Genomic DNA, 24,945 nt, shown 5'->3' on the forward strand with positions numbered 1-24,945 from the left:
CACCATACACACTCACTGTACACACACACAGGGTCGGCCTTAGGTTTCACTGCACCGGTGAAACCGGATTTTGGTGCCCCCCCCCCCCCCCCATCCTCTTTGCGCGCGTACACACATACGCACGCGCACACACAGGCCCATATATAGCACCAACAATTTTTAACGCTCGTTATAGCTGTCGTGAGTCCCTCCCCAAAAAATGCCGTCAGACTCAGTATAGGTAGGTAGGTAGCCAGGTATAGGTGCCCTCAGTGTAGGATTTCATGTGTGGGTGCCCTCAGTGTAGGTAGCCAAGCATAGGCAGTATGGTTGCCACAGTAAAGGTAGCTAGTATAGTAGCCCTCAGTGTAGGTAGTATAGTTGCCCCTGTATAGGTAACTAGTATAGTTGCCCGCTGTGTAAGTAGCATAGTTGTCTCCATACAGGTAGCATAGTTGCCCTCAGTGTAGGTAGTATAGTTGCCCCATATAGGTAGCATAGTTGCCCCTAGTGTAGGTAGTATAGTTGCCCCCGGTGTAGGTAGTATGCCCCCAGTGTAGTAGCATAGCTGCCCCCAGTGTAGGTAGTATGCCCCCAGTGTAGTTAGTATGCCCCAGTGTAGGTAGTATGCCTCCAGTGTAGTAGCATAGCTGCCCCCAGTGTAGGTAGTATGCCCCAGTGTAGTACCATAGCTGCCCCTAGTGTAGGTAGTATGCCCCCAGTGTAGGTGGTATGCCCCCAGTGTAGGTGGTATGCCCCCAGTGTAGGTAGTATGCCTCCAATCAACCCCCCCGCTTCTGCGGCAGCAGGCCGGGCTGTTGCCTAGCAGCCTAATGCACATGCACAGCCATGCCTGTCATCTCTTTGATGACAGCGCGGCTGTTACAGCTCAGGGCAGATGGGAGCGCTCCTTGCCAGACAGGAGGGGAATATCAGGGGACTCGGGGAGATTAGTTTAGTGGGGGTGATCGTAGAGCAGGAGGGGAGAAGGCAAATGAATGGGGCAAACGGGGAGAGTGCAGAGGAATGGGCCCTCGAGGGGAAGCGCTCAGAGGCTGCAGCCTGTCCAGCCTCTGCCTTGTCCCGGCCCTGGCTACTACTATTCCTATAATAAAGTGGGCGCACTGACACATAAGGGGTTTTCAACTTCCCTTCTTGCAACAATGGAACAGAGTTACCTTACAACAGAAAAATTGTGATTTCACACTCAATGAATAACTCACTCTGGTATTGCAATCAGGAAAATCTGCTCAATGGCTTTCATTCGTTTGCTACTCAATGGACATACTGTACGTCACAACAGACACCAGTCTTTGGGAATGGAGGTCATGGTGCCAGGACCAGATGGTTCAGTCTCTGTGGCCATGTTGTCCCTTATCAAACAATTCAAATCTCTTAGAGATACAAGCAGCCCATCTAGCTCTTCAAACTTTTGTACCTCTTCTGGCTGGGAAAGCAGTATGCATCAGGAACTCAACTACGTTAGCCTATTTGTTTATTTATTATATTTATAAAGCGCCAACATATTACGCAGCGCTGGTGTGAGGAAACGCGGAAAAGCCGCCGCAAGTACTCAGAGTGAGGCGGCTGTTTCCGCGTCCAACATGGCGGCAAAACGCGGAGAAACCGCCGCATGCCGCATGGGCAGAGCGGTGGAGTCCGCGTTGGATGCGGCAGATTGCGTGCATGACAATGTTAATGACAGTGTGGTTGGACGCGGGGAGGCCGTCGCTTGCTTGGAGAGCAGCGCGGCGGGTCCCGCGCCCGAGTCAGCAGATACATTGCAAAACTTGTCTGGTGTGGCTGGGACTGATAGTCCACACAGGTTCAGAAGGACGCGCGCGCGCTGAGAGGCAGAGCTTATATGACAGCCAGAGAAGAGTCAGCTGACCAAGCTGGTCAGCTGACATTTTCACCAGTTTTCATTGGTCCAGCACTTAGGGGTGGCGCTGGAGAGCGCTATAGTATATATACTGGGTGCTGGTAATTTCTCTGGTGTCTGGCGTTGCGATCACTACGTGGTAGCACTCAGACCTTGTCAGTATCTGTGTTCTAGATCAGTTTCCAAAGGTGTTGATGATCACGGAGCTCACACCTTAGCTTAGGAATATTGTATTGTATTATTTGTTATGACCTTCTGCCTGCCTGACCATTCCTCTGATCTCTGATTCTGTATCTTGCTATTCTGATATCCTGTTGCCAAACTCTGCTCGTTCCTGGACTCTGTACCTGCCTCCTGATTCTGTACCTTGCTATTCTGATACTCAGTTGCCAAACTCTGCCTGTCCATTGGATTCCGTATCTGTCTCCTGAATCTGTACCTTATCTGTCTGTGTGTTAACGACCTGGCTTGCCCGACCTCGAGAACTGGCCTTACTGTTAGAGGCAGTTCCCAGACCTGTTAGTGAAACCCTCACTGGTGTCACTCACTCTCTGTCCGTCCTACTCTCAGCCTAGCTCCTCCCCTGGGAGAGTCTAGGCTAACGGAAGGAACGTACTTCTGTGCAGTATTCCTTACTGTTGTGCACCTGCTCCTCAGGTGCAGTCCTCAAAGTATTTCTGTTGCACCAAACACTCTTATCACCCAGGTGTCCAGAGGTTAGAGATATATCTGATTATCGGTGATACTGCAGATCATCAATAATCGGGTATATATCTGTATTCTCGGTGATACTGCAGATCACTGGTAATCAGACCCTCTCTGTGTTACACCGATCGTTACAGAACGCCAGACCAAAATACAAATGGACGCACACTCTGACCGTCTGGACGCACTTGCCACTTCGGTGGACAACATCAACCAAGTGCTGGGTAGTCACAGGACTATGATTGACGCCTTGTCTGGTTCTTTACAAACCCTCCAGACGGCAGTGAATGAGGTGCGATCCCCTCCTAGCTCTGACATATGTTTGCCTGTACCTGAGAAATTTTCTGGTCACAGATCTGACTTCCGAAATTTTAGAAGTAGAGTGTTATCTTACTTTGAGTTGAGAGACCCCGATCTTCAGGAACTGTGGCCCAAAGGGTCACATTTATTAAGACTTTGTTATGAGGCGATTCTCTGACATGGGTGTATAGTTTGCCCACCGGAGATCTAGCCCTGACCTCAGTGGATGAATTTTTTAAAGCTATGGAAGTAATTTACGACGACCCAGACCTTGCTTCAACTTCTGAGCAAAAGCTCAAGCTTTTGCGTCAAGGCAAGTATCCAGTCGAGGATTATGCAGCAGAATTTAGGAGGTGGTCAGTTTCAGCCAGGTGGGACACCTATGCCCTCTTGGATTGTTTCCTATCGGGGTTGTCAGATGAGGTCTCTGATCTTATGTTAAGTCAGCCTGAACCTAAAACAGTCTATGAGGCCATTTCATCGGCCATTCGAGTCGACCGCAGGCTGCGCTATCAGAGGCAGACCCGGGGTAGTAACCGCGTAAGAATGGTGTCCTACGCTGCGCCTTCACTAACTCCACCTCCTCCCGTCTCGCCTCCACCCGAACCAATGCAAATTGGTCGGTCGAAACTATCCCAAGTGGAGCGGAGACGTAGGATGTCTGAGCAGCTGTGTCTTTACTGCGCAGAGGGGGGTCATAGAGTACGGAATTGTCCTAACAAGTCGGGAAACGCTACCACCTAGGAGTTGTGGGGGGTAACACCCTGGGCGTGCGACTTTTACCCCTAGAGGATAAACGCTTACTTCTTCCCTGTACTGTTACATGGGAAGATAAAACTGAGGTTTCTGAGGCCTTTATTGATTCAGGCTCTGCAGCTAATTTTATGGATTTCGAATTTGCTAAGAAATTAGGTATTCCGCTCACCCCGGTAAAACCACCCATTCAGGTTACAGCAGTAGATGATTCCCCCCTGCAAAGTAATCATCCTCTGTCTCAAACACCAGAGGTGGAAGTCACTACAGGGGTGCTACATAGGGAGAAAAAACAGTTTTTTGTATTACACATGACAACCTCCACAGTCATCCTTGGCATGCCATGGCTGCACCTTCACTCCCCACAGATTAATTGGGCCACCGGTCAACTAACAAGTTGGTCAGAGCATTGTTTTCAGCAGTGTTTAGGGAGGGTGACACTGGGCCAGACCAGGATTCATTTGGAGGGGGTACCAGTACAATATTCCGAGTACTCTGATGTGTTTTGTCCCAAGGCTGCTGATAAGTTACCTCCACATCGCCCTTTTGATTGCCCCATTGATCTCCGATCTGGTTGTATGCCCCCTAGGGGCCATCTCTACAATTTATCTGGGACAGAGAAAGTGGCCATGCAGGAGTACATTCGTGAAAATTTAGCCAAGGGGTTCATTCGCCCTTCCCGGTCGCCTGCGGGCGCAGGTTTCTTTTTTGTCAAGAAGAAAGATGGAGGCCTACGGCCGTGTATTGATTACCGAGGTCTGAATAAGATTACAGTAAAGAATCGCTATCCATTACCTTTGATAGACGATTTATTCACGCAGGTCACCAACGCTAAGATCTTCTCGAAATTGGATTTGCGGGGGGGCATACAACCTGGTGCGAATCAGAAAGGGCAATGAATGGAAGACGGCCTTTAACACGCCCGACGGGCATTACGAGTACCTGGTGATGCCCTTCGGGCTGTGTAACGCCCCGGCCGTCTTCCAATAACCAATTTATTGAGGTATTCAGAGAGGTGTTGGGCAAATTCGTCCTAGTATATCTAGATTATATACTTATTTTCTCAAACAACCTCTCTGAGCATAGGACTCATGTCAAGTTTGTGTTAGACAAACTAAGGCAGAACATGCTTTACGCTAAATTGGAGAAGTGCATCTTCGAGGTAACATCGGTCACCTTTTTGGGGTACATAATTTCCACCTCGGGCCTGTCTATGGATCCTGCCAAGGTCTCTGCTGTTCTGGAATGGCCTCAACCTGTAGGGTTGAAATCTCTTCAGAGATTTTTAGGCTTTGCTAATTACTATAGAAGGTTCATAAAGGGGTTCTCCACTGTCATTGCACCCCTTACCAGTCTCACTAAAAAAGGGGCAGATACCACCCACTGGTCTCCAGAAGCTCTGCATGCATTCTCCACTTTGAAAGATTTGTTTTGCTCTGCACCCATCCTAAGACACGTTGACACCGCCTATCCCTTTATTGTTGAGGTGGACGCCTCGGAGGTCGGGGTAGGGGCTGTGCTGTCTCAGCGGTCAGGGTTGCAGGGTAGATTGCACCCATGTGCCTATTTTTCTCATAGGTTCTCTCCGGCAGAGAGAAACTACGATATAGGCAACAGGGAGCTCCTGGCCATTAAATTGGCCTTTGAAGAATGGCGTCATTGGTTGGAAGGAGCAGAACATACGATTACAGTTTACACTGATCACAAAAATTTGGAATACATCGAGGGAGCTAAAAGATTAAGCCCCCGTCAGGCTCGATGGTCATTGTTCTTCTCGAGGTTCAGATTTATAATTACGTACACTCGGGGTAGCAAAAACATTAAGGCAGATGCCCTGTCCAGATGCTTTGAGCCGGAGACAGCACAGCCCTCTGTCCCAGAGACCATTGTCCCACAAAGATTGGTGCTAGCAACAACTGAGACTTGGGAAGACTGGACAGAGACTTTAAGTCCCTTTCAGCAGGACGTCCCAGAGGGGAAGCCCGAGGGGGTTATGTTTATACCACTACCATTCCGTATTCAGATTTTGCAGATGTTCCACTCACACAAAAACGCGGGACACCCTGGGGCCTCCAGGACACAGGATCTTGTTGCCAGGTGTGCTCGGTGGCCGTCTCTGGCAACAGATTGCAAGGAGTATGTTAGAGAGTGTGCGTCTGTGCGAAAAGTAAGCCCTCTCGGCTGGCACCTGTGGGAACGTTGCAGCCCTTGCCCACCCCGAGTGAGCCGTGGACCCACTTGTCCATGGATTTTGTTGGAGAGCTTCCCACGTCTGAGGGCATGTCGGTCATTTGGGTGGTAGTCGACCGCTTCAGTAAAATGGCCCACTTTGTGCCCTTGAAAGGACTCCCCTCGGCCCAGGAGTTGGCCGATTTGTTCATCATCCACGTTTTCCGATTGCACGGCATTCCGGAAAACATAGTGTCAGATCGGGGAGTCCAATTTGTTTTCGAGATTTTGGAGGGCATTTTGTCACCAAATGGGCATGGAACTATCATTTTCATCAGGCTACCACCCACAGACCAACGGTCAGACTGAGAGAGTCAATCAATCATTAGAACAGTTTTTGAGGTGTTACGTGGCAGAAGCGCAAAATGATTGGGTCAAGTTCTTGCCCTTCGCAGAATTTGCGCAAAATAATTTGAAAAGTTCTTCCTCGGGATTTTCTCCGTTTCAGGTAGTGACTGGGAGATTGCCTAAATTCTCCCCATTGCCAGTCGCCTCCACTCCGTTTCCAGCTCTGGAGGCCTGGCAAGGGTCATTTAAAGACATTTGGTGGATCGTAAAAAATAATTTGGAGAAGGCGTTTCAAAGTCAAAAAGGTCAAGCTGACAGGAGACTTAGTCTGGGTGTCCACACGGCATTTGACCCTGAAACAGCCCTCAGCCAAGTTGGGCCCCAGGTTTGTGGGTCTGTTTTCAGTAACTAGAAAGATCAACAATGTTACTTATGCCATTGATCTTCCTGCCAGCATGCGTGGCCTAAGATCTTTTCATGTGTCCCTGCTTAAGCCAGCAGTCCATGTGGGTCCCACTCCCCCTCCTCCTGTGATGGTAGATGACCAACCTGAGTACAAAGTAGAGAAGATTTTAGACTCACGTATAGTACAGAACTCAGTACAATATCTGGTTCACTGGAAAGGGTATGGTATTGAGGAGAGAACATGGGTACCTGAGTGTCGCATGAATGCGGACAAATTAAGAAGGGAGTTCCACGCGTTGCATCCTGAGAAGCCTGGTAGGAGCTGTCCGGAGTCCACTCCTCAGGGGGGGGTACTGTGAGGAAACGCGGAAAAGCCGCCGCAAGTACTCACAGTGAGGCGGCTGTTTCCGCGTCCAACATGGCGGCACAACGCGGAGAAACCGCCGCATGCCGCATGGGCAGAGCGGTGGAGTCCGCGTTGGATGCGGCAGATTGCGCGCATGACAATGTTAATGACAGTGTGGTTGGACGCGGGGAGGCCGCCGCTTGCTTGGAGAGCAGCGCGGCGGGTCCCGCGCCCGAGTCAGCAGATACATTGCAAAACTTGTCTGGTGTGGCTGGGACTGATAGTCCACACAGGTTCGGAAGGACGCGCGCGCGCGCGCGCTGAGAGGCAGAGCTTATATGACAGCCAGAGAAGAGTCAGCTGACATTTTCACCAGTTTTCATTGGTCCAGCACTTAGGGGTGGCGCTGGAGAGCGCTATAGTATATATACTGGGTGCTGGTCATTTCTCTGGTGTCTGGCGTTGCGATCACTACGTGGTAGCACTCAGACCTTGTCAGTATCTGTGTTCTAGGTCAGTTTCCAAAGGTGTTGATGATCACGGAGCTCACACCTTAGCTTAGGAATATTGTATTGTATTATTTGTTATGACCTTCTGCCTGCCTGACCATTCCTCTGATCTCTGATTCTGTATCTTGCTATTCTGATATCCTGTTGCCAAACTCTGCTCGTTCCTGGACTCTGTACCTGCCTCCTGATTCTGTACCTTGCTATTCTGATACTCAGTTGCCAAACTCTGCCTGTCCATTGGATTCCGTATCTGTCTCCTGAATCTGTACCTTATCTGTCTGTGTGTTAACGACCTGCCTTGCCCAACCTCGAGAACTGGCCTTACTGTTAGAGGCAGTTCCCAGACCTGTTAGTGACACCCTCACTGGTGTCACTCACTCTCTGTCCGTCCTACTCTCAGCCTAGCTCCTCCCCTGGGAGAGTCTAGGCTAACGGAAGGAACGTACTTCTGTGCAGTATTCCTTACTGTTGTGCACCTGCTCCTCAGGTGCAGTCCTCAAAGTATTTCTGTTGCACCAAACACTCTTATCACCCAGGTGTCCAGAGGTTAGAGATATATCTGATTATCGGTGATACTGCAGATCATCAATAATCGGGTATATATCTGTATTCTCGGTGATACTGCAGATCACTGGTAATCAGACCCTCTCTGTGTTACACCGATCGTTACAGCTGGACAATAAATAGGGATACATACAATATTTAGGGGTGACATACAGCAAAATGACAATACCTGAATACAAGAAACATCAGATCATGCAGCACAGTATGAGTACAAGGTAATGCTTAGTCAGTCACTGGAGGGGAGCATGTAGATTAGGCGAGTTAGGTTCACTCAGATGCCTAGCATGGGTTCACAGTAATGGAGGTGCATGATCAGGTTGCACACAAAAGGAGGAGGACCCTGCCCAAAGGCTTACAATCTAAAGGGAGAGGTAGGGACACGAGAGGTAGGAGACCAGAGTTCAGCTGTGGGTTTAGAGCACTTGTGAGGGGTAGTAGGCCAGAGTGTAAAGATGAGTTTTGAGGGCTTTCTTGAAGATGTTGAAGGAGGGGGCTGCCCTAATGGGTGGAGGTAGGGAGTTCCATAGTGTTGGAGCAGCTCTTGAGAAGTCCTGGAGGCGTGCATGGGACTGGGTGATGCGGGGGGGTGGTTAGGCGAAGTTCATTGGAAGAGCGGAATGAGCGGCTAGGTGTGTACCTCTGAGTAAGATCGGAAATGTAGGTTGGACAGGTTTTGTGGACAGATTTGTAGGACAGACACAGTATCTTGAATCTGATTCTGGACTGGATAGGAAGCCAGTGGAGGGATTCAAGGAGGGGATCCGCCATGGTGGAGCGATGGGAGCAGTGGATAATTCTGGCTGCTGCATTCATGATGGACTGCAGTGGGGCTGTTCGGGTCATAGGGAGACCAGACAGCAGGGCATTGCAGTAGTCAAGGCGGGAAATTATGAGGGCATTGATGAGGAGTTTGGTGGTGGCAGAGGTCAGGAAAGGGCGAATCTTACAGATGTTACGAAGGTGGAAGTTGCAGGACTTTGTGAGGTTTTGGATGTGGGGAGTGAAGGAGAGTGCGGAGTCCAGGGTGACACCCAGACAGCGGGCTTGAGAGGTAGGGTGAATGGTAGTGTGGTTAACAGTGACATGCACATCTGGGAGGTTTATGGATGTCCGGGGTGGGAAGATCATAAATTCCGTTTTGTCTAGGTTTAGTTTCAGGAACCTAGCGGACATCGAGGAGGAGATGGCTGATAGACAGGAGAAGACCTTGTCCATGGTAGTGGTGGATATGTCAGGGGTGTGGAGGTAGATCTGGGTGTCATCTGCATACAGATGATAGTTAAAACCCATGGAGGAGATAACCTTGCCAATGGAGGATGTGTATAGGGTGAACAGTAGGGGGCCAAGGACCGAACCTTGGGGGACTCCCACCGAGAGGTGGTTGGGGGTGGATGAGGACTCATTGAAGGCGGTCGTGAAGGAGCGGTTGGAGAGGTAGGATGAAAGCCAGGACAGGGCAAGATCGTGAATGCCCATGGACTGGAGGAGTAGGGGATGATCTACTGTGTCAAAAGCTGCTGAAAGATCAAGAAGGAGGAGAATGGAGTATTTACCTTCAGCTTTAGCTAAGGCAAGGTCATTGACCACTTTGGTGAGACCAGTTTCGGTTGAGTGGGCAGGCCGAAATCCAGATTGCAGTGGGTCTAACAGTGAGTTGGCATTGAGGAACTACATACAAAATCAAGGTGGAACTCACAGCAGGATATCATCACCAGAAATTGTCCCTCTCCTATTCTGGGCAGAAAACAACATGTCGAATTTGAAGGCTGTATACCTCTCAGACTTTTTATCGAGAACCGTGATAGACGACGAGTGATGATCACTGAATCACACAATGTTTGATTAGATGATCCAGCGATTTGGAACGCGAGTGTAAGATCTTTTTTGCCTCAATACACAACCACAAACTACTTCAGTTTTTCTTGAGGAACCATTGTCAGTCAGCAGTGGGAGTAGATGCCTTGTCCTCCTCTGCTTCTCTATGCTTTTCCTCCAGTATGGATAATGTTTTGGTTCCTGAAGAAACGTATGACAGAGAAGTCGACAGTACGAGCAATAATTCTGTACTGCTCCAAGAGGCTTTGGTTTCCTCTTCTCCCTTAATTGTCAGAGACAAAACAATGATTCTGCCAAAAACTCTCCCAAATGTTATGTCAGGGCTGCATCTTTTTCCTGACACCTCACAAACTTCATCTGGTGGCCTGGATATTGAAGGGAAAAGGTTGACTAAACTGTAGTGAAAATAACACGATGAATAAAATTGCTTATTGGTTACAATATTAATTTACAGATTATTTAGTCAGTGTTTGCCCATTGTAAAATCTTTCCTCTCCCTGATTCTGAAATGTATAATTGTTGGTGACATCTTTAGCTCTGCCAGGTGATCTGTACGGTATGTTCTTTACTTAGTGTTGTATGCACAGAGGGAGATATTATTTGCTTGGCATTTGGAAAAAGCCATTATTTCCCACAATGCAACAAAGTTCACAGACAACAAACTGTCAGGAAGACCTTGGTCCCATCATACCATGGGAGGGGTTACACCACAATATCAGCCATACAGACCTCGATGATGATCTATTCGGAGAAAAGGTAAAGATTTCTTGTGGGAAAGGGGGTATCAGCCACTGACTGGAATGAAGTTTGATCCTTGGTTAAAGTTCTTCTTTAAAGAGAATCTGTATTGTTAAAATCGCTCAAAAGTAAACATACCAGTGCGTTAGGGGACATCTCCTATTACCCTCTGTCACAATTTCGCCGCTCCTCGCCGCATTAAAAGTGGTTAAAAACAGTTTTAAAAAGTTTGTTTGTAAACAAACAAAATGGCCACCAAAACAGGAAGTAGGTTGATGTATGTCCACACATAGAAAAATACATCCATACACAAGCAGGCTGTATAAAGCATTCCTTTTGAATCTCAAGAGATCATTTGTGTGTTTCTTTCCCCCTGCATCTCTCATGCACTGAAGTTTCAGGCTGCTCTTTTCTTCCTGCAAACAGCTTTGCCCTTGTTTGTAATTCCTCAGTATGTAAAAGCCCAGCCAGATCAGAGGACGATTTATCCAGCTTGTAAAAGATAAGAGAGAAGAGAGAAGCTGCTCTAATCTAAATAACACACAGGCAGTGTGCAGAGAGGGGCCTGGAAGGGTGAGTTCATAGCAGAACCACAACACTGAAGAACTTGGCAGCCTTCCAGACACAGGCCGACAAGTCTGACAGGGGAAAGATACATTGATTTATTACAGAGACAGTGATAGTATAAAGTGCTGCAGTTAGCCAGAACACATTAGAATAGCTTTTGGAACTTGTAGGATGATAAAAAACAGAATGCAATTTTTGTTACGGAGTCTCTTTAAGGCAAGGAAGGTGTCAACCAATTTAGTTTACCAGAAATTCTGGAATATATTTTAAGTCTTTACCTCTAGTATAGAGAGAGTAAGTATCACCTTTGTTTGTTTGTTTTTTAGTAGTGAAATCTGGAAAGCAGTGCTGTTTTTGGCATTCTTGTATGACTTCAAACTGTTCATAATTTAGGATTAACAATAGATTAAGTTGTTTTTCATTAGCAGCACGGTGGCGTAGTGGATAGCACTCCCGCCTTGCAGCGCTGGGTCCCTGGGTTCTAATTCCAGCCAGGGCACTATCTGCAAGGAGTTTGTATGTTCTCCCTGAGTCTGCGTGGGTCTCCTCTGGGCCCTCTGGGTTTTCGCCCACATTCCAAAAACATACAGATAAGTTAATGAACTTATCTGTATGTTTTTGGAATGTGGGCGAAAACCTTCCCCCTAAAATTGGCCCTAGACTATGATGGACATGTGACTATGGTAGGGATTAGATTGTGAGACCCTCTGAGGGACAGTTAAAGGGAATCTAAATCAAGAGGGATATAGAGGCTGTCATGTTTATTTCCTTTTAAACAATGCATATTGCCTCGTTGTCATAAACCCTGAACATGCATACAGATCAGGTACTCTGAGTGTATTAGTTGCATGCATGTTTCATGTGTGTAATGTGGACGCAATTGCAGCCAAAGAGATCAGCAGGATAGCCAGGCAACTGGTGTTGTTTAGAAGGAAATAAATATGGAGGCCTCGCTTTAGGTTCCCTTTAAGGGACAAGACTATACAGCACTGCAGAAAATGTCAGGTGTTGGGTATTGTTAGGTTGAATTTCAAGGAAAACGAAACTAGTTGGTAGGTGATGTACACCGACTAGCGTGTCAATTCTCAGTTGGCATCTGTTCTATGTTCATTCTTATTAAGTACAACCTCCGCATCCTCTTTATTCCAAATAATGATTTCACTGTTATTTTTAGGGAGGAAATAGCCTGGGGTTAAAGCAGAATTTGTTTTAGTAGCAGTCTGGAGAGGCGCCAAGTCAGCCTCCACTAAATGCTGAAAGGGGATTCTTCTGTCATTAACAAGATGGAATCAAAGAATAAAAAAAGATCATTAGTAATCTGTTTAGTAACAGCGAACAGGTGTATACATGAGTGATCATGAACAGGGTGGTACAAATGCACCATCTGCTTTAGATGCTGTCTCAGTAATGGCACGGTACAGCTTTTACTATGGCCTCAGTGGCGTAGCAATAAGGGTTGCAGAGGTCTCGACCTGTAGGGCCCTCCCTAAACCACAGTATTAGCTCTCTAACCCCTTTTACCTTACCTCTTGAGGACCAGTGGTTTACACCCCCTAGTGACCAAGTGATTTTTTACAATTCAGCACTTCGCCACTTTAACAATTTATTGCTCGGTCATACAACCTAGCACTTAGATGAATTTAACCTCCTTTTCTGGCCACTAATAGAGCTTTCTTTCGGTGGCCTCTGATTACTGCTGCATCTTTTGTTTTTTATTAATTAAAATTGAAATTTTTTTGGTAATAAAAATCCCTATTTCCGTTAATTTACCCTTGTAGATTTCTTGTGGGAAGGGGGGTATCAGCTACGCCTTTTGATGAAGTTCAATCCTTGGTTACAGTTCCTCTTTGAATCTTGCAGGTTGCTCAGCACAGGTAACTCTTGAACAAACAACTGTTTTGCATAACATTATTTCTGTCCACTCTTCTCACTCCTGATTTATCTACATTTGCCTATATAAGCAATAAAAATGTCTTTGTGATCGAACTACACACAAACAAAGGGTGCATTCCCACTGTGCCAATTGCATGCATTATAGCAATTGCATAGCAACACTTTTCAGTAGTCGCACAATGGGCCCAATTAACATTGTTTTGTTGAGTCTGTGGTGCATCAGGTTTTGTTGTAATAATGCTGTGCACTACCAGACAAGGGGTGTATATGCTAGGGCCAAAGCCAGAAGTGTGGCCAGTTCCCATTGTGGGAAGTGGCAAGAGATGTGGCCAATTTAAGATGTAACAGAGCAAGGCTCCCCAACCCTGTCCTCAGGGCCCACCAACAGTACGTTTTGCAGGAAATAACACACATCCAGGCTGGTAATTAGATTAACTACCTCTGTGGATTTCCACAAAACATGCACTGTTGGTGGGCCTTGAGAACAGGGTTGGGGAACACTGTAAAATAGAGTACATCGTACCTTCTATCTGTATTGTATACCTTGTCTGGTGAGGGGACAAAAAAAGGGTTTTCTTCTTAACCACTTGCCGACCGCGCACTCATACTGCGCGTCGGCAAAGTGGCAGCTGCAGGACCAGCGACGCAGTTCTGCGTCGCCGACTGCAGGCTAAATAATCAGGAAGCAGCCGCTCGCGCGAGCGGCTGCTTCCTGTCAATTCACGGCGGGGGGCTCCGTGAATAGCCTGCGGGCCGCCGATCGTGGCTCGCAGGCTAAATGTAAACACAAGCGGAAATAATCCGCTTTGTTTACATTTTACGGCGCTGCTGCGCAGCAGCGCCGAAAGGCAGATCGGCGATCCCCGGCCAATCAGCGGCCGGGGATCGCCGCCATGTGACAGGGGACGTCCTGTCACAGGCTGCACAGGACGGATAGCGTCCTGTGCAGCCCCGATCACCAGGGGGCCAGGTAGGAGAGGGGGAAACGGAATTTCGCCGCGGAGGGGGGCTTTGAGGTGCCCCCCCCCGCCAGCCACACGCAGGCAGGAGAGATCGGACCCCCCCAGCACATCATCCCCCTAGTGGGGAAAAAAGGGGGGTGATCTGATCTCTCTGCCTGGTGTTTGATCTGTGCTGGGGGCTGTAGAGCCCACCCAGCACAGATCACAGAATTCAACGCTGGTCCTTAAGGGGGGGTAAAGGGTGGGTCCTCAAGTGGTTAATGTGCAACCTGCAGGCCTAAGCCTAACACTAACCTACACCTCTCTAGTGCCTAATACTAATCTACACTCTCCTCTGCATAACACTAAGCTCCCTGCCATATTTATTTCCTTTTAAGCAATACCAGTTGCCTGGCAGCCCTGCTGGTCTATTTGGCTGAAGAAGTGTCTGAATCGCACCAGAAGCAAGCATGCAGCTAATCTTGTCATATCTGTCAAATTTGTCAGAAACGCCTGTTCTGCCGCATGCTTGTTCTGGGTCTATGGCTGAAAGTACCAGAGGCAGAGGATCAGCAGGACTGCCAGGCAACTGGTATTACTTAAACGGAAATAAATATGGTAGCCTCCATATACCTCTCACTACAGTTCTCCTTTAAGATTAATCTCCCCTCTCTTTTGCTTAACACTAACCTCCCCTCTTCTGTGTCTACCACTAACCTCCCCCTCTCCTCTGTCTAATCCTAACCTTCCCACCTCTCCAGATTCTGTCATGTTAAAAATAGTGACACAACAACAGGCACATAGTAAAATGGCAGGAAAGCCATTTGGCACATTGGCTGGCCAAAGTTTGACTTTGGTCAGTGATGTTACAACTAAATTGGTCATTTTGAGAAATGGCTTACCAGTTCCCACTTTGGCGGACTTCTGGTTTTCGCTGTAACATATGCAACATACTGCGTTATTCAGGAATTACATGCGTAAAGTCTTACACATGATGAGTACAGCATAATGTATTGCAGGTAATGTATCGCATTCGTCTCTACTCATCGTGCAGTAAGACTTTACGCACTTTATTTTGCTTAAAAGGACACTGATTAGTCCTAAATAAAAACCTAAACTAAGCATACCTGGGGCTCCCTCCAGCCCACCATAGCCTGTGCGGTCCTTCAGCACCCTTCATTCTCCAGCTGGCGGCTCCGTTGGGTGCACAATCCATCCGGGAGTCATGTGCAACCCGTCCGTCCGACCGTTTCGATCACGTGCCTATCACCATGAGAATTCTCTGCACGGTTCATTTTTTCAAGAACTAACCATGCTCAGCACTGCATAATATGTTGGTGTGGAGATATATTGAGGTGCTGATGATATTAGGGAGTACAGAAACCTATTCTATCATTTTTATGTCTGCTGTATATCTTTCAGAGGTGGAGGTCAGCCAGTATGGCTTGAAGATATTGGCAGCTAGCTTCATGGACTATTAATGTGATTGTGTGTGGTGTCAATAGACAGACAAAAGGGAACCTCATTACCTGTTTCTGGCTGTCCAGAGGAACTGTACGCTGTGATCTTTTGTATTAATGTAGACAGCTGCCATTGTCTTCAGTGAATGGACCAGTCCCCTTCAATAGGCAAGGAAGCTTTTTGATGTCTGGTAGGATACAATCTCACCTATTGAATTCTGCAAACTTCAAGAAGCTAAAACAGGGACCCCTTTGAAGTTTGCATATCACAAGAAAGATTATGACAAGCGTTTGGTGATGTCACAAACGGGGAAACTGCATTAGTTCCTGGGGGCTGGACATTAAATGCCCCAGGGGACACTTCAGAGTATAAAAAGCAGAGACAGATACCTAGTGATCATCTGCTCTTGGAGTTAGCGCATAGCTAGAGTTGATCTCGACTTCTGGTCGAACAAGCGGCATGCTCCTGCCGACAACGTTGAGACCTTCAAGTTGGTAACGTTTTTTTAATCCCCATTTTTATTTTACGCAAATATCTGTGTGTGTTATCTTTGTAACTTTTATCTTGTAACTATTTTTACTTTGTTTTTTTTAATCTTTTGTATATATTAAGTTCTGCATTGTTCTATGTTTTTCTGGAATATTAAATTATTATTTAATAAGCTTGACTTCTGCCGTACTAAACTAACACTCATAGCCTAAAGGAGACTGCAGTGTAGCTGTGTATAAGTCCGTGCCTAGTTGTATGTTTGAGCAACACTACCATATGAAATTGTAATTGCATTGTGTGTGTGGGGGCGTTTGTCATACGTTGGCCTAAAGCGCGCAGCTGACCCAACGTACGAAACGCCAGTGCGAGTAGCTAACAGTATCGTTCGGAACGACTGTTAGGGGTTTTGCTGCACGACAGTGTAACTTGCATTACAAGTCAGTGTCTGATTGTGCTGTGTTACTGTACAACTGTACTGTGTGTGTGGGTGCGTGGCGTTCTCGTATTCGGCCTAAGCGCAAAGCTGACCCATATACGAAAACGCGGAGTGCGCGCTGAGGACTCGACAGCAGAGTGGAAGTGTCTAGCGAACCGCTAGTGGTGGCAGTGAGAGGTGTTCTGAGGGATCCCAGCCTTGTTTTAACTTGACTAAGGCTGCTTCCCCTCTCAGTCTGGTCAAACCCGCAGTCGGGACCCGTATACGCAGGCGTGCCGCGGGCCGGTTCCTGACAGTTGGCACTTTATAAATACAATGAATAAGTAATGCTCTCTGGGTCCCCTTTATTCTCCAGCTGGCGACTCCATTAGCTGTGCAGCCCTGCCTGTAGTCGTGCGCAACTGTGAATGCCTGGCCTGTCCGCCGTCCCACTTCGATCACCCGCCCATTGTCCATCAGCATTTTGCACATGCGTGGTTCATTCTTTCAAGAACTGAGCATGCTCTCTGGGTGCCCTCCATTCTCCCATTATCGGTTACGTTAGCTGCGTGACCTGGCCAGAAGCCGTGTGCAACTGCGCATCTGCAGACCGTCCGCCCTCCCGTCTCGATCATGCGTCCGTCACCATGAACATTCTGCACATCGCTCCCTTGCCATACTCCTCCACCTCTTGATTCTTCTGCCATTGGCCCTGGAAAGTCCTCCAGTCCGGAGCCAAATACACATGTGCGCCCAGGCTGCATGGGCGCTCCCTCGTCTTGCTCCAGCTGCTGGGTTCATTCTGTGCTTGCACAGTACTACTGCAGAGGCACAGAATGCTCCGGCCGACGGGAGCAAGATGGGGGACAGCGCGTGGCTAGACTGCCCTTGCGCCAACTGGCTCCAATTGGACAACTTACCGGGACCAGTTGCGCACGACCCAGGTGGCAACTGAAGATGACAAGGGAGCGATCAGGCCGGAGGGGGCTGGAGGAAGTCCCAGGTATGTATATTTCTTCTTTGTATCCCCATCTCAGGTGCTCTTTAACGGGATACTGTTGGGGGGTCAGGGGAAAATGAGTTGAACTTACCCAAAGCTTCTAACGGTCCCCCTGCAGACATCCTGTGTAGGCGCAGCCACTCACCGATGCTCCGGCCCCGCCTCCGGTTCACTTCTGGAATTTCAGACTTTAAAGTCTGAAAACCACTGCGCCTGCGTTGCCGTGTCCTCACTCCTGCTGATGTCATCAAGAGCGCACAGCGCAGGCCCAGTATGGTCTGTGTCTGCGCAGTACACTCCTGGTGACATCAGCGGAAGTGAGGACATGGCAACACAGACTTTAAAGTCAGAAATTCCAGAAGTGAACCGGAGGCGGGGCCGGAGCATCGGTGAGTGGCTGCGCAGGCACAGGATGTCTGCGGGGGACCATTAGAAGCCCCGGGTAAGTTCAGCTCATTTTCCCCCGACCCCCTACAGTATCCCTTTAAAGTAACTTTTTAACACGTTTGTACTAATGTAAATTATCAGTTCAAAAGACCCAAGAAATGCTTTTATAATCTATTTACTTCCTTCTTTTTCAGGCATGCACTCTGCAAACAAGAGTTAAGAAACATCTGGTGATCTCATTCTCACTTTGTTTAATCATCAACAGACCATATCCGTTAAGATGGATTTGAAAGACTGACAAGACAAATAACATTTATATTGCACTTTTCTGTTGGCGGAGTTAAAGTGCCAGAGCTGCAGCCACTAAGTGCTCATTAGGCAGTAGCAGTGTTAGGGAGTCTAACCCAAGGACTCCTTACTGAATAGGTGCTGGCTGTTCAGGTCGAGGTTCAAATCCAGGTTGAGTGCTTCAGAGGCAGAGCCCTTAACCATTACACTATCCAGAGACAAATATCTGTGGTCACTGTCTTTGGAGGTATTTTGCAAATCTATTTACAATGATTCCCGGCAGATCAATTGTTGGTTTTTCAAATACTTCTCAAATCTCACGTGTGTAGGCAGCTTTACTAATCTTTTAAGAGTCCTATATTTTCAGATTTCTTCCTTTTTGAATGTACGTATTTGTTAAAATTTAACAGAGAGATGTTCTATTTTGTGCTGGTCTATTCATGGCAATCAGCTGGTTAACACTGAGTGGCTGCTGATATGCCAGCAGAGGAGATTCAGGGAATATCTCTCTGTCTGTCATTAGGGCCGGTCCTAGACTTTTTGCTGCCTGAGGCAAACTTGTGAGGATGCCGCACCCCCGCTTCCCCCCTACCCGATAGGTAGCCTGGACGGCGTAGCAGCCAGGAAGGGGGAGCAGCGGGCACAGCGGTGGGGAGGGGGTTCAGACCCCCCCGTCTCACCTGGAGCTCCCGTCCGCACCCCCCCATTTAGCTATTTTTGCTAAATTTAAATCAGCCAGTAGCGAACGCAGAAACAATTACCTACTTCCTTACTTGCGCTCCACCGCTCGCCGCGTCATTTCCTGCAATGCCGCCCACTTAACACAATGGGCGGCATTGCAGGAAGTGACACTGCGAGCGGAGGAACGCAAGTAATGAAGTAGGTAATATGGTGGAGCATCACCATACTGAGCCATACAAGCACACATATATGGGGGCTCTGTAAGAGAGGGGTGACAAATCCTCCCTCTCTCCTACAAAGCCCTTGTCCATATTATGGGGCTCATCCCACCTTCGGTAGCCAGGAGAAGGTGGGGGTAACTATCATCACACATGTGGGGATAGGTCCTGGGGTGCTCATGGGGATCATCTGGTAGCCCACTTTACTAAGACGAACTCAGGATGTTCATCCCCTTCCAGGAAAATATTTACAGAGGGTCACTTTTGACCCTTTACTTATTTAGTATTGAAACTGGTAATAAACTTTTTGAAAAAAAAATACAGTATTTTTTTTATGTATCATATCCAATTTCGTCTGTGACTTCTTCCTTCTGTCTTCTTTCTTCTCCTTATGATTTTGATTGAAGTATCCTCCCTGCTGCCGCTTCCCACCAGACAACCACAGCCGCTGCCGCTCAACGCCGCTACATGCCAGGTTTCCTGGCACTCACCCGATGTCTGCTTGCTACATGCCAGACTCCCCTGTCACTGTCAACCCACGCTGGCTTGAGCTGAACCGTCAAGATCACCCACGGCACTCTCCTCCTAGCAACAGATGGTGGTGGACACAGTGATGGATCTTCCAGGGGAAGGAGGCAGCAGTGCTGGAGTGCTAAAGGACAGCACAAAACCCTGCTTACCCATCACTCGGCATGTAGGAGAAATGCTCAGGAAACCGCTATTAGCTATAAAGCTTTTCTCACTTGGACATGGTTCAGATTAAGCCAGCGATTGGATTGAATTCTCCAGTAATTGCCAGTTTCCACTAACTGGCATGCGTCTTGCAGGATGGTACTTTAAATTATGCAAGTAAACATCTAGAGCACCTAGCCGTGCCATGCATGGCTAGGGATTTAGGTGCATGCGGCAGAAATTTGCAATGGCATGTGACCTGGACGGCAAGTCATAGGCCATATGCAACGTTCCCCATGCGACTCGCCAGGAAATGCTGAAGAAATTGAACGTAAACTAAGGGCCGGTTTCCTAAATCTGGAGTGATGTCAGGTGATTGGAAGTTTGCACACTGCTTCTTATCACCTCAAATTGCATATGGCTCGGTGTGTCAAACAAAAAAAATACGTATGTACTTTTTTCTGCAATAAAGACTAATGACTCACAAATTCATCTATCAAGATTTTTCTGTTGAAATCCAAAAACAGAGACTTGCTTTTTTTGATGTCAAGAAAATACTGCGTGAAAAGCAACTGAAGTATAGTATGATTTTTCCAGCTAAGTTGTGTGTGGTTCATGAGGATAAGGTGCTCTTTTTTTCAACTCCTTTTGAGGCTATGGACTGGCTGGAGGGTCTGGGCTCTGATCCTTCACAACAGCGTCGAGCTCCTAGATGAAAACTTTTCCTGCCAATTTTGTTTCTCATTATGCTTAAATTGAACCAGAGACGAAACACCCTCATGTATTTTACCATATATATCAGCGGGAACATTAGAGAAAATACCTACCCTGCTCTCTGTTTCATTCTTCACTGCTCAGCCTGCTTTTAACCAGCACTGATAAAAATCCTGACTGAGCATTCAGTCTGGCTTTGCTCAGGAATCATTATAGCGGAGTCATTATAGCAGAGCCAGAAGGGGGCAGGCTTGGGCTTCAAAAGACATCAGAGAAGACAGACTCAGCTATAATGATTCCTGAGCAAAGCCAGACTGAATGCTCAGTCGGGGATTTTATCAGGGCCGATAAGAAGCAGGCTGAGCAGTGAAGAATGAAACAGAGAGCAGGGTATGTGTTTTCTCTAATGTTCCCACTGATATATATGGTAAAATACATGAGGGAGCTTCATCTCTGGTTCACTTTAAGTGACTCTGCTACTCATGATGGGCCGCTGACACACTTGCTTTATTTTGACGTTAATCTTACTACATTAGATATGTTTTTTATTTTCTGCCTCTATGTGATAGCAACTCTCGCCTTTCAGTTTTAGATCAGCCTCTGTATGCATGTTAATTTACTGTTATTGAAACCTCTACAGTATAAGATGAGTATGCTGTAGAACACGGTTCTCTTACAGGATGGACTGAAAACTAGTTGGTCTCCCCTGAGACGTTCTCCCATGCTGATCATTTTTCATCTTGCCTGCTCTCCATTTTTGCTATGACTTCATGATTCTACGATAACTGGATGCCTATGTTTTTGACAGCTAATCCTGAATGTCCCAGATAGATCAGTAGAATGTTCTAATAGTGTTCTGGTCTTATGCTGGAAGACTAATACATGTATCACCTCCCACCTATATTTGGGGATTTACATGAGGGTGTGGGGATAGTTAGGGTATCCTCATTGTCTGGGGTTCTGGAGGGTTCCCTCTAGTCACACGTTTCAGTAATGTCGCACTTGTTTGGGTATAAAGCGGGTTGTAGTTGGGGGCAACTTGCGGGGTGGGTTTGGGTGGGGTTACTACAGCTGACAGTGTTAGTTTCAGAATTCTCTGCATTCGTTTTGTCATATTGAATGGGATATGTTTGTATTACCAAATTTGTGATAATGGCTGATATCAATATTTTGTCATGGAATGTGAGGGGAATTAACCACCTCATTAACCCCCCTGGCGGTATGAAAAATTCCGCCAGGGGGCAGCGCAGTTTTTTTTATTTTATTTTTTAAATCATGTAGCGAGCCCAGGGCTCGCTACATGATAGCCGCTGCTCAGCGGCATCCCCCCAGCCCCGCCGATCGCCTCCGCCGATAGGCGATCAGGAAATCCCGTTCAAAGAACGGGATTTCCTGGAGGGCTTCCCCCGTCGCCATGGTGACGGGGCGGGATGACGTCACCGACGTCAGCGACGTCGGGACGTCATTGGGAGTCCCGAACCACCCCTCGGCGCTGCCTGGCACTGATTGGCCAGGCAGCGCACGGGGTCTGGGGGGGGGGGGGGGGCGCGCCGCATCAGATAGCAGCGATCGGGCGGGGGCTGGCGGCGATCAGAGTGCTGGCGCAGCTAGCAAAGTGCTAGCTGCGTCCAGCAAAAAAAAATTATGAAAATCAGCCCAGCAGGGCCTGAGCGGCACACTCCGGCGGCTTACCCCGTGTCCAGCACGGGGTTACCGCTAAGGAGGATAAGAGATGCTTGGTATTTGACTCTTTACAGAAACTCAACCCTCACATTGGCCTTGATTCACTAAAGGGTGCTAAGTGTTAGCACGCCAGTGAAAAGGTACTTAGGACAGGAAAACTGCTGCTTCACGCGCTAATATTCGCGCACGAGTTTGCACGCACAAAGTTTAGCGCTGCGCCCAAAACGTCACACCGATGCACGCGAAAGGCTGCACCGTCCACGTCCAAAATAGCCTGAACGGCTATTTTGCACGCGTACGGTGTGACCTTTTGCGTGCACCGGTGCGACGTTTCGAGCGCACCGGATAGCGTGCAATCACTAACAGCTTTGCCCATGCAAACTACTTAACACCCTAGTTTGCATGTCCAAAGCCTTAAGGCGTGCTTACTGAGTTAGCACCGGTTAGTGAATCGAGGCCATTATATGTTTGCAGGAAGCGCATCTAATAAGCTCCAGACTAACAGCGTTGAAGAAACCATGGATTGCTAACGTGTATTCCTCTTACTCCAGGGGCACCATCATTTTAGTCACAAAAAAAGCCCTGATTAAAGTTTTGTCAGTTCACTCTGATCATCTTGGTTGTTTTGTGGTTATACAATTCTTATATGAAGGATGCACTATAACGGTTGCCTCTGTCTATGTCCCCCCTCCTTTTCAGGCTGATATATTAGATAAATTAGTCTCATATATACACGGATTATCCTCTGGTCCCACATTTCTCTGTGGCGACTTCAACGCTGTTCTAAATCATCTATTAGATTAATGCAGTCCTGGGGAGCATAGGGGGTCAATCTGCATTTAGGGATTGGGTTCAAAAACATAATTTATATGATATCTGGAGATGGAGGAATCCAAGTAAAATACCGTTCTCTTGCTTTCCTGATATCTCCAATACTATGTCCAGGATCGATATGATTATTGGGTCACAAGACTCCCTTGCTAGGGTCTAAAGGTTGGATTACTATTCACACAGTATTTCAGATCACTCCCCCCGGTCTGTTCCCTGGCCTCTACATCGCATGGTGGGGTTGGAGGTTGGAGAATGGGTCAATTGTGGTTGCAGGATGAGGTTGTTGTCAATCAATGTTTGTCTATGATGGATGAGTACTGTCTGCTGAATAATGGGTCAGCCTTTAAGGTTGTTCTTTGGGATGCCTCTAAAGCAGCCCTGAGAGGTCATTTTGGTCATATTAAAGGGGTCACCCTTAAAAATGATGAAGCTTTCATAAGCATGACAGAAAATGTTATGAACTCCACCAAACAGGAATTTGAAAAATCCCCTTCTCCTGATAATTATCATGTACGAGCAAAAGCTAGACGGGTATAAGGAATCCACCTGTGTGCGCCACCGAGACCCGGGCGGAATCTGTCACCTCCGGCTCTCGAAGCTTGTTCCCCGCTGCTGGCCCTGCCGGTGACTCACAGGCCGCACATGTTGATAGGTGGAGGGCGCGTTCTCAGTACGCCCTCCTCAAAAGTAAACAATAGTCAGCAGACCCGCTCAGCTGACTAGAGCGGTGTCAGCTGACTCAGTGCTTGACAGGGCTTTGCTGTGTGATTTGTTGTGCGGAAGGTGGCCGGCCACTGATTGGATTGTGAATGATATTTAAATATGCAGAGTGCTCTCAGTCATGGCCCGTGATTAGCATAGTTTTGGCTAGTTGCTGGGTGTGCACTCTTTGATTACCGATTGCTGGATTTTGACCTTGGCTTGTATTAGACTATTCCTGTCTGCTGTGATTAACCCATGCTTGCTTCCTGGATATTCCTTGTTTGCTACCTGGATTGACCCTTGTCTGTTTACTGAATGCTCTCTTGTCTGCTGCCTGGACCAACAATTGCCTGTTATTGGATACCTGTTGTATGCTATATGGATTGTCTATTACCTGGGAACTTTCCTGTCATTCCTGCTACTGCTGACTCTCAACGCTGATTGCTGCATTCCTCTGAATCCAGGTAATACTTGTGTGATACTGCTGAACTGTGGAATTGTGTTGCTAGCCTTAGTAGTGGCACTTGGTAGTGTATCTGTTGTCTACACCAGCTTGTATGCCTTGCTCGCCTAAGTCTTATCTAGGGCCAGCTAGTGGTGTGCCAGGCAGGGACAGTTTAGGTGTCAGCTAGGGGTGTGCCAGGCAGGGACAGCTAGGTGAAGAGCGAGACTTAGCCTGGGCATACACGCTGACTCCGAGAGTTATACCACCAAGCCTGACAACAGGATCACAAATTGATTTTGCTTAATAGAGCAAAACGTTGGGAATTTCTTACACATTAGAGAGAACAAATCCAGCAAAATTCTGGCCTCTATGTTGCGTGCTGCAACAAACACAATTGCTAACTTCCAGTCAGAGCAATATCCTGCCTCTATCTGGCCAGCAGACGCTAGTCAGCCAATCAGGTGCACTGTCATACACCCTTTGCCTGCTGTACCATACCTAGCAGGAATTACATAGATTAGCATTCAGGTGGGAGGCTTCGGTTGGACGCAATCGTGAATTGCGTCGTTTACAGGGACGCCCCGTGTAGGCACATCTCCCACATGGTCCCCTACCTAACCACTCACCTGTCAACCGCATCCTAGAAGCTGCAAAAAATAAATTTAAAATCACAAACACTGGTCTGCTGGCCAGATAGAGGCAGGATATTGCTCTGACTGGAAGTTAGCAATTGTGTTTGTTGCAGTTGGCATTCAGTTTAGAGGTGGTGGGGTGAGTTCCCTGGAGGTGAGAGGTCCAGGGCTTGCCCGCACTTCCCTCTAGGTGTCGCATGGTGGTTTGGGGGCCCCAGTGAGTGAGAGAGACCTGGGGCCCCTGGGCTGTCATGTGGACCAGTGTTTGTGATTTTAAATTTATTTTTTGCAGCTTCTAGGATGCGGTTGACAGGTGAGTGGTTAGGGAGGGGACCGTGTGGGAGATGTGCCTACACGGGGCGTCCCTGTAAACGACGTAATTCACGATTGCG

The 24,945-nt window shown here is 47.7% G+C and overlaps 1 long non-coding RNA gene across 1 annotated transcript in view; it reads left to right on the forward strand.

The window, feature by feature from the left end:
* The window catches only part of LOC137534534 (uncharacterized), a 253,052-nt gene extending 234,753 nt beyond the window's left edge, over window positions 1-18,299 (forward strand). The window contains exons 2-3 of the long non-coding RNA XR_011024367.1: window positions 12,880-12,975; window positions 17,882-18,299. This is a non-coding gene — a long non-coding RNA (uncharacterized lncRNA). The remainder of the gene's footprint in view (window positions 1-12,879; window positions 12,976-17,881) is intronic.
* The last annotated feature ends 6,646 nt before the right edge of the window (window positions 18,300-24,945 follow it).

The sequence above is a fragment of the Hyperolius riggenbachi genome, chromosome 10 (assembly GCF_040937935.1).
Source record: "Hyperolius riggenbachi isolate aHypRig1 chromosome 10, aHypRig1.pri, whole genome shotgun sequence".
NCBI classification, from domain to species: Eukaryota; Metazoa; Chordata; class Amphibia; order Anura; family Hyperoliidae; genus Hyperolius; species Hyperolius riggenbachi.